We start from the raw sequence: 8418 nt of genomic DNA, 5'->3' as shown, positions 1-8418 counted from the left end.
GCACTCAGCTCACTGCATAGGAAGTCATGCGGGCACTCAGCTTACTGTGCAGGCACTTGGCTTGCCATATGGGCACGTGGCTCACCACATGGGCACTTGACTTGCTGTGCAGGCACCTACATGGGCACTCGGCTCACTGTGCAGGCACTTGCTTCACCACATGGACACTTGGCTCACCATGCGGGCACTTGGCTCGCCACACAGGCACAATTTCTCTTCTTTTTCACCAGGAGGCCCCAGGGATCGAACCTGGCTCCTCCCATATGGTAGGCGAAGGCCTTATCACTTGAACCACATCCGCTTCCCATGTCCGCATCCCTTCTGTTTATATTTTTAGACAGTTTCTTTGAAGTTACCATGGGGCTTACATTTAACATCCTACATCTATAGCAATCACATTTGATTCCCACCCCCCCGGAGCTTACGTCTTTTTAAAAAAATTATCTTTTTTTAAAAAAGATACATAGATCACACAAAATGTTACATCAAAAAATATAGGGCCTGTGGTTGGCCCTGGGGTTGGTGTATACTCAGGGGACCTGAATCTCTGCACTGTCCATGTGATAGCCAGGCCCTGAGCCTCAAAAGACTTGCAACTCCTACCCTCTGGTTTATTGGACTTATCCCAGCCAGCTAACAGGGAGGTGAAGAAGGTCAACCACCACACCAGGGAGCCAAGAGTGCCTACAGCTGCAAGCAGGAGAATTGCAAAAATCATCCAAGAGGAATCTAAGCCCCCTCTCAATGGAGAGATAGAGCGGACATAAACATCCCAGGGTCCACAGAATGGAGGAAGAGAGTATGGATTAGAGTGGACTTACTGATACTCTATTCTGAACTAATGTGATTAGTAATAGAAGTAAATGTGGCATTGAGATGGCAAAAAAAAAGATCACAAATATCAAATTGTAAGCATGTCTAATACCTAAAAATCATGATTTTTTGAACATTGGGTTGTTCCATAGATGCTCTATGTACTCTGTTGGTCTTTAACGTATCTACTGGTTATTTATCTGTATCCCTCACAATACTCTAAACTCCTTATAGGATAAAGGCCATGGCTTGCTCACATGTTTATCACTAGGGCATATTGTCATATATAATGACATTATATTGCAACTAAGTATTGATTTACAAAAAAAAAGAGACATTACTGGGACATAAGAAAAAAAAATGGAATATAGAATTATAAGCTTTGTATCAATGTTAAATTCCTTAAACTTGATAAGTGCATTTAAGGTGGTTATATAAGTGAATATCCATATATATATATATGAAACGTACAAAGAAGTATTATGTGTTTAAGGAATTCGATGTGGCAACCTGCTCTCAAATGTTCAGAAGATGGATTGCTAGCTATATAGCTAGCTATATAAATAAATAGACAGATGATAGAATGATACAGCAAAACTGGCAAAATGGTAAAATTGGTGGATCTAGGAATCTGTGGGAGTCGGGGTATGTTGGAGTTCTCTGAATGAGACTTGTATTAATTTTGCAACTGTCCTGTAAATTTGAAATTATTCAAAACAAAAAGTTAAAAAAAAGAATAAAAAGAATAATAATCTTTTATGTAACAATTGAACAACATTTTTTCTTAATAATTCTCATGACAACTCATCACGGTACAAAAATATTTTAAAAATTGCAAATATATTTTAATGTTAAATATATCCAGAATATAATTGAGAACTCCAGATTAAGTGAATATAAAATTAAAATTATAGTTCTTTCATTTTAAATTTGGGAGGCTTTCTGTTTATGATTGTAAATAGGAACTATAATAATATTAGTGATAATATATTGATTTTTCTTTAAGTTGTAAAACATATTTTAGTTTTAAGAGGTGAGAAATGAATAAATTTTCTAGCATGATATGTAAAATTCATGAACCTTAAATTTGCACAAATATATTTATTCAACAGGTGCATTTACTTCCAAAATTGTAAGGAATATTGTTGAGTATTGCTGAATTTAGACTTGGCTGAATATATCAAACCTTTTTTTCTTCCTTGTTTTAGTAGATACACAGTTGATTTATTAACCTATCAAATAAAGATACATATATATGTGGAAAAGTTTGAAAAAAATATATATATATAGGGAAGTGGACTTGGCCCAACAGATAGGGCATCCGTCTACCACGTGGGAGGTCTGCAGTTCAAACCCCGGGCCTCCTTGACCCTTGTGGAGCTGGCCCATGTGCAGTGCTGATGTGCGTGAGGAGTGCCATGCCACGCAGGGGTGTCCCCCACGTAGGGGAGCCCCATGTGCAAGGAGTGTGCCCTGTAAGGAGAGCTGCCCAGCACGAAAGAAAGTTCAGCCTGCCCAGGACTGGCAGCCGCACACATGGAGAGATCAGCAAGATAATGCAACAACGATAGACACAGATTCCTGGCGCTGCTAACAACAATACAACAATAGAAGCGGACACAGAAGAACACACAGCAAATGGACATAGAGAGCAGACAACTGGGACATGGGGTTCGGGGGGGAAGGGGAGAGAAATAAATAATAAATCTTAAAAAAAAACAAGTTCCCATATACTCCACACCCCACCCCATCCCCACTCCTCCCACATCAACAACCTCTTTCATCATTGTGACACTTTCATTGCATTTGATGAATACATTTTGGTGTTTTTTTTTTTTAAGATTTATTTTTTATTTATTTCTCTCCCCTTCCGCCCCTGCCCTCCCCCCCCGTTGTCCGCTCTCTGTCCATTTGCTGTGTGTTCTTCTGTGTCTGCTTGCATTCCTGTCAGCGGCACCCGGAATCTGCATCTCATTTTGTTGAGTCCTCTTGCTGTGTCAGCTCTCTGTGTGTGCTGTGCCATTCCTGGGCAGGCTGCACTTTTTTTCTGCGCTGCATGGCTCTCCTTATGGGTGCACTCCTTACGCATGGGGCTCCCCTATGCGGGGGTCACCCCTGCGTGGCATGGCATCACCTACACACATAAGCACTGCACGTGGGCCAGCTCATCATATGGGTCAGGAGGCCCTGGGTTTGAACCTTGGATCTCCCATGTGGTAGGCAGATGCCCTATCCGTTGGGGCAAATCCACTTCCCTGATTAATACATTTTTGGAGCACTGCTACACAGCATGGATTATAGTTTACATTGTACTTTACACTCCTAGTCCATTCTTGGATTATGGCAGGATATATAATGTCCTGCATCTGTCTCTGCAGTATCATTCAGGACAATACCAAATTAACATCAATAGCATACACAAGCACTGTTCATATAAGCCTCATTACCCCAGCTTTTTGTTGTACTTGGTACAAATTACATCTTTAGACATTGTATGTCCCAAGCCAAAGATTTATCATTGTTTTATTCAGCATTTTGGAAACTGTATGAAGTAAAAAATGGACTTACATACCAAAAAATAAAATAGTATTGGAATTTATAATTACCCATATGTTTACCTTTACTGGACATCTTTATTTCTTTATGTCTCTTCAATCCACTGTCTAGTGTTCTTCTCTTTCCATCTGAAGGACTCCCCTTAGCATTGCTTGTTGTAGGGCAGGTGTGGTGGCTTGGAGTTAGGTACTGCAGAAAAAACATGTTCTTAAACTTAATCCACCGCTGTGGGTGTGAACCCTTGTAAACAGGACCTTTCAATGAGGTTACTTCACTTTAGGTGTGGCCTGAGTCAAGTTGGGTCTTAATCCTTTTATTGAAGGCCTTATCGGGAAGGCCAGAGAGACCAAGAGAAAGCCACAGGGAGCAGCAGAAGCTGGAAGTAACTGACAGAGGGGAGGCCACCATGTGTACTAGCATGTGATAGAAAAGTCAAGGACCAAGGATCACCAGAAGCCAGCCCAGAACGCCAGTCTTCTGGGAGAAAGCATTGTCTTGATTTTGTTCTTCTAGCCTCAAAACCATGAGCCAATAAATCCCCATTGTTTAAGCCATACCTTTGCTTGTTATTTGCTTTAACAGCCAGGAAACTAAAATAGCTGGTCTTGTGGTGATGAATTCTTTCAGCTTTTGTTTATCTGAAAATGTCTTAATCTCCCCCTAATTTCTGAAAGACAGTGTTGCCAGTTATAAAATTGACGGGCAATTATCTTCTTCAGCACTGAAAATATTTCATCCCACTGCCTTCTTGCCTCCATAGTTTCTGATGAAAAACTGGCACTTAATTATATTGGGGGTCTCTTGTACATACCATGTTGTTTTTCTCTTGAAGTTTTCAGAACTCCCTCCTTTTCCTTGGCACTCAGCAATTTGACTACTATGTGTCTGGGTATAGTTCTCTTTAAGCTTATCCCATTAGGGGTGTGTTGAACTTCTTATATGTGTACATTCATGTCTTTCATTAAATTTGGTAAGTTGCCATTATTTCTTTGAATATTCCTTTTGCCCCTTTCTTTCTTCTCCTTCTGGGACTCCCATACTGCATATATTGGTATCTTCATGGAGTCAGGCTCTGTTCACTTTTTTTCAATCTTTTTTTCTTTCTGTTCCGCAGTCTTATCTCTTTATTAAGATTCTTATATTGTTCATTCATCGTTTTCCCAATATCTCCAATGTTTTCTTTTAATCTCTTGAGCATATTGAAGATAAATTTTTTAAAAGTCTTTGTCTGATATGTCCAAAATCTGGTATTCTTCATTCTGGTTTCTGACATTTTATCTTGTTTCTTCAGATAGGCCATCATTTCCTGTTTCTTTGTCTTGTAGTCTTTTGCTACACACTATAAATTTTAATATTTTAATGTGTTAACACTGGGAATTTGTCCTTGAGCATTCTGTTCCTTAGCTTTATATCTAGCTAGTAACATGACAGAGATTTCTCTGAGTGCCAAGAATTAAGAAAAACAAATGCAAAAACTACCTTTCATAGTCTTTGCAAATTGGTTGTCTATTGGTTGGTGCACTCCTTCAGTGTTTAGCCCTCCTATCAAGATTAGCCTGAGGAAAAAATGCAGGATCCATTCTGTCTTTTTCTGAGCTTGTGTCCTTCCTGGGCTCATGTGTGTGGCCTTAGGTATTTACTGATTTATAGGAATCTGAAAGACCACTCTACTCCCTATAAAATAAATTCTTGCTCCCTCTTCCCCTACCCCCTTAAAAAGTATGAGCCTCCAACTTTGTTTTTCTCTTTCAAAATTGTTTGGCTCAAAAGATTAGGGGCAGGGTTAGAATCATCTTTCCTTTATACACACACACACACACACACACACACACACACACATACATATATATAAATAAGTTACGTTGCTTTTCTTGTTTGGTCAATTTTGGTGAAAAAATTTGTAGATTTTAATTTTATGAAGACGTGAAATTTTCAGAATTATCTTGTTTACAATCAAAGGTTGTTTGAAAATTAAATGTTTCAAATCTCTTCAGTAGACTAGTCCTGTGAAATACTGATACCTCTGCATACAGTTAGACAGCCATCCTTGATGTGTCGAGAATATCTCCATACCTCTTCTACACATCCACGAGAGAAGTTTCTTGTGAGACTTCTTTTGGTATAAAAAAAGCCTGCGAGGGGCCTGACCACTGACCTCGGGCTAGCATAGCAGAGAGATGATGTCTCGGTGTCTCTAGAAGCTCCTTGAAGAACTCTGTCCTGAGAGTAGGCCCCTTCTTCACAGGGTGACTCCTTCAGGGGTGGGTTCACCTGAAAATGCCAGGAAGGTGTGATTTCTGCCGAGAAAACTCTGATTCTGTCTTCGTGGGCATTCTCTATAAATTTCATGGGATTTTCTATGAGTATTAAATGAGAAAGTAGATGTACTTTCCCAAAAGTGCTTTCACAACAGGACACACAAAGTAAGGTGTTGCTAATGTTGTACTGCATCAGGCCTCTTTCTATTAACCTAAAAGCCCCTTAGGAAAAGCAATGAAAAGGCAAACACTTAGGGGAAAGTTTTGTGCTACTTACATCATGATAGAGAACAGAATCTCTGCTTACCTCATTCACCATCACTTAGAACACATTAAGCAGAATAATTCTCTTTGGAAAACACCACCCCTTCTGGAATTGTTTTGGGAACACAATGGAGAGAGGAGGTAGTTGCCAGAAATAGGAAAATGTTATAGGTTAAACCCTTCCCTTCATTTTGATTTGTGGCACTTTTAAAAAATTTTTTATTGATTTGCTCCTCCACCTCCTTTGCTTTGCCCTTCATATTTCTATAAGTTATACTGTTTTCTAATTATTATGGAATTAACACCTCATCACTTACCAACTGTGTCCCTGTGACTACAGATTATTCATGCCTCTCCCCTCAAGAGGAGATCCCTATCAAGACAACTCAGTCAGTCTTCCCAAAGTCATAGCTCTGATGGAAACAAGCCACCTAAGAGTCCAGCTGGCCTGGGCACAGGGCTCAGATTTTCAGGCATTTGGCTTAGCCCTGGGAAGAATGCCTTGGGCTATTGCCCTGCCATGGGAAGAGCTCTAAATAGTCAGGTAATTATGAGTTTTGCTCTCAGAAGGCCACAAGTGACTGGAATCAGTGGCATTGAGAATAAGAGAAAAAAATGCAGAAACTGTTCATTTATGCAGCAAGAGAAAGGGTAGGCAAGACCATAATTCAGATTCTGGAGCCACTGTGAAGTCAGTTAATTAGGAACCAGGCACAGAAGCAGGTTTGAGGACTGTGGAGAAGCCAACAGTGTATAAAAAGACCTATGCCTTCCTTCCCACCCGAGGTTGACGTTGCTTGTTCTGTTATACAATATGCTTTTTAAGTCATTTATCTAACTCTGGAGTTGTGTTTTTTTAAAATATATAACAAGGGAAATACAAATTAATTTATTGGAACTACTCAGCTACCAAACTTGCATGGATCCAGAATAGACTAGGACTATTTTTGCCTTGATATTGGAGGGAAAATTCTTTTGAAGACTTCCGATGTCAGATTCCATGTATTAGGAGGTCTTTCCAAACTGGTGTGGTGGAACCAGGAACTTTTCCCAGTTCTTTTGAGTAAGTTTAGGAATCATTTCACCTACTCCTCCTTTCTGGTGGTTCTATTCTTGACCTCTGTAAACTCCACACACACACGTGTAAGTCACTCAAAACTTGAGTAGACCCTTCTGAACTTTCTCTCTGGGTAGCTCTTTCCTCTCTTATATTTTGCTCCCCAAATTCTGCCTGTTTTTGACATCCTAATTGTGAACTCCATGTTCTCAACTTTTAGCAAAATCACCAAATTCTTCTAATTCACCACTGCCCTGTGCCATGGTCTATTATCTACTAAATTCTTTTCAACTAGTTAGCAAAGGAACTCACAGGGGTCACTTCCTCTTTTTGCCTATGTCTGAAAACCTCAGTTTCATGTTTTTTTTTGCCTGTGTCAGTGAGAAGGTAAAGTTGATTTCCTGTTATTTCATCATAGCCAGAAGTGGAAGTCTATGTGCCAATTCAGTTTTGGGTTTTTTTTCCTTTTATTTATTTCTCCACGCCCCCTCGTTGCCTGCACTTGCTGTGTCTGTTCTTCTGTTTCTTTAGGAGGCACTTGGGAACTGAACCCAGGACCTCCGGTGTAGGAGGGAGTCACCCAATCACCTCAGCCACCTCCACTCCCCACCCCGCTGCATCACTCATGTTTTTCCTCTTGGGTCACCTGCTGCGTCATCCTGCTGCGCCAGCCTGCCATGCCTGCTCATCGTGCCAGCTCGCTGTCCTGCCTGTCTTCTCTAGGAAATACAGGAACCTCTGCTCTCTTGCTTTTTTTGTTGTTGGGTCTCTCATTATGTATTTCTTCTAGTGTCCCTTGTTGTGCCAGCTCACTGTCTTCTTTAGGAGGCACTGGGAACTGAACCAGGGACTCCCCCACATGGTAGGCAGGAGCCCAATCGCTTAAGCCACATCCACCTTCCCCAGTTCAGTCTTAACACCACAAGATTTTCTCTAAATTGAATAACTCTGGAGTTTTTATACCCAGGCCCATCCATACTTTCTAGCCCCAATCTCCTTGTGGAAAATGACATATGTAACAAATACCTCTTGTGCACCATACCAAATCCTCTCAGCTCTACCACTTACTCCAGTCACTGCTGCAGCAACCGGTTCACACAGCCTTTGATCAGCTTCATTGAGGTGCCTCGCCTTGGGCCTGCAATATATAACCTCTCACTTTCTACCCAGAGGATTATCTGGAACCTATTTGGGACTCATGCATACGCAACCTTGAAATGTGGAGGAGCTGACACCTGTGTGGCCATACTTGCTAAAGGGGGAATGGGGGCTAATAAATAAACTATTTCCCCTTTTACCCATGATGTAGATGGTTTTGAGATGCATTTCACAAGCCTCCTCAGAAGTTCTTGCTGGACAGACACTACTGCCCTTGCCACTGGCCAACCTGACAATGGATCCTTGTATTGGCTCTCCTTCCAAGCCTGTTTGCCTCTCCTTGTCCTTTACTCTGCTCCCTACAATCCTGTT

The sequence above is a fragment of the Dasypus novemcinctus genome, chromosome 2 (genome assembly GCF_030445035.2).
Source record: "Dasypus novemcinctus isolate mDasNov1 chromosome 2, mDasNov1.1.hap2, whole genome shotgun sequence".
In the NCBI taxonomy this organism is placed as follows: domain Eukaryota; kingdom Metazoa; phylum Chordata; class Mammalia; order Cingulata; family Dasypodidae; genus Dasypus; species Dasypus novemcinctus.
Note: the sequence above shows the minus strand (reverse complement) of the source record.